The sequence below is a fragment of the Suricata suricatta genome, chromosome X, assembly GCF_006229205.1.
Source record: "Suricata suricatta isolate VVHF042 chromosome X, meerkat_22Aug2017_6uvM2_HiC, whole genome shotgun sequence".
Classification (NCBI taxonomy): domain Eukaryota; kingdom Metazoa; phylum Chordata; class Mammalia; order Carnivora; family Herpestidae; genus Suricata; species Suricata suricatta.
This window is the reverse complement of record NC_043717.1, coordinates 20604074-20606326: the sequence shown is the minus strand read 5'-3', so window position 1 is coordinate 20606326 and position 2253 is coordinate 20604074.

Below are 2253 nucleotides of genomic sequence, written 5' to 3'. Positions count from 1 at the left end.
AACAGAGAACAGGCATCCTGGGCTGCCTGCGGACAGAGATTCCTTCAGTTCTCTCAGAGACTACCCTGCTTCCTAGCTGGAATGACTTCCATTGCTAACTTGAGCCCTTTCCCCTCTGACCAAGGCTCTCTCCACCATGAGTCCGTCCCATCTGAAGTAAGCCTGACTGCCGTTCCCCCAGAGCTCCCCAGGACTGATGGTGGCAAATGGTGCGTGATCCCTCATTTTTCTATATATAACAGACCCCTCAGACCTCACTCGGAAATCTGCGTTCTTGATTCCCTTTAGAGCTTAGTACCCTTCCCCTAAGATCAAGGCCTTCAGCTTCCTGGTCCTCCAAATGGGGAAGGTAGCTTCACACACCCCTGACCGCCATGTTTGGTTCCTCCAGGAGCAGAGAGGAACCAAGGATGGCCTTGGGGGGACTTGTTATCCAAGTTTCCTCACTTTGGTTTTTGTTATTAGGGTCTTCTCCTCACTCCACTGAACGGGCGCCTCCCGCCAAAGCCCTCACATTCTCGCGACCCTCCATGCGGAAATCTCCATTGGCCTGACTAGTCTGCTGAGGGCCGCCTAAGCTTGGAGTGGGGACGGATGCTTGTGGGGAACAGGGGAGACACTCTTTGGGGTGGGGATGGTGTATTCTCTTATTCCGTAATCGAGTTCCTCACCTTGAAGAGTGGTTGGGCCTACAAGATTCCTCAGTCGCCTACCCGGAGGCAGTAGCCGCGAGCAAAGTGGGCGTCTCGTCTTCCTCAGGCGCCCCAACAGGAAGTGAGTGCTCTTCTTCCTGTAACCAACGATAGGGCGTGTCCAGGCTGGCATAAGGGGTGGGATCTCTGGTGCCCCCTGTGTTCTGGAGTGGAGAGCACTTTCCGTTTTCCTCCATAACCACCCTCTTAACTCCTTGATACCTTTCCTTAAGAAGTCAGTTTGACAGCAGAGGTGTACAAGCAGTTGAGGGGAGGTTGCTGCATAACTCCCTGTATGCCTGTATGTTATTTTCGTCAGTCTTCATTTGTAACGGTCCTCATCTTTGCTACTGTCTCGTTAAGAAATGGCTACCATGGCGCTCCCACATCCCTATAAGCTGTTCAGTAATCTCTCTAGTGCCAGTCTTACACAGGATGAGTCTGTGGCCCAGGAGTGGTAGAAAATGAGAAAGGTGAAAAACGAGAAAGTGAACTTAGGTTGGGTGGTCGAATGTCACTAAAAAAAAAACAAAAACAAAAAAACCCATACTGATAGATTCCGTCACTTTAGCCCCGCCCCAGACTTGGTTTCTTAGGTATCTTCTGTTCTCAAATACTTAACCATAGGAACCAAGATGAGCCAGATAACTTCCTGAGACCACCGTGTTTTGACGTTAGGCTCCACTGCATATGCAGATCATTATACTCTTAACAGATATTATATCCATTTCATTATTCATACCTCTGCTTTATTTTGGTATTCTTGTTGCTCTGTATATGAATTCTGTGTTTTTCTCTAACTGACTAAGCTATATTTTGGAGTAGCCACAAGACAAGTAAATAAGGTATACAAGGTCTGCTTCCAGGTGGGCGTGGCGGGCCAGTGCATGCCCTGGATAACTTCACCCTATGGGCCAAGACTGGCTCTGACACCACCTTGCCAATATGGGAATATTTGAAGTTTTTCATGTGCCAACAGAGTTTAATAATCTCTCTGGTAGGACTGTGGGAATGTATGTGCTGTATATAAAGCGTCTGTCAAGATGACTGTAAAATATTGGGCACTTAATGAAAGGGAGATATGATGATATTTACCTAGACAATATCACCCTCCTATGTAGGAATGTTTTTTCAATCCAGGATATGTCCTAGGGAATGTAGGACTCTTGGACAAAAGAAGATTGCATCAGCCAAAAATTCACTTTAGCAAGTACAAGTAAATAAATGTTCTGTATTAGAGCACATTCTTGAAAATTTATTTTGAGAGAGAGTGAGCAAGCAGGAGTGGATGAGCATGAGCCGGGGAGGAACAGAGAGAAAGGGAGAGAGAAAGAATCCCAAACACGATCATACTCCATGCCTATTGCGGGGCTCATTCCCATGACCATGAGATGATGACCTGAGCAAAAATCGAGAGTCAGATACTTAACTGACTGAGCCACCCAGGCACCCCTAGAACAATAAATTCTCTGGGAAAGGCTAGGTCAGCCTCCCCAGTCCTAGTATGGGCCCTTCCAGAAAGCACATGCTCAATAGACATTTGAGGAATAAAAGAGAGAAT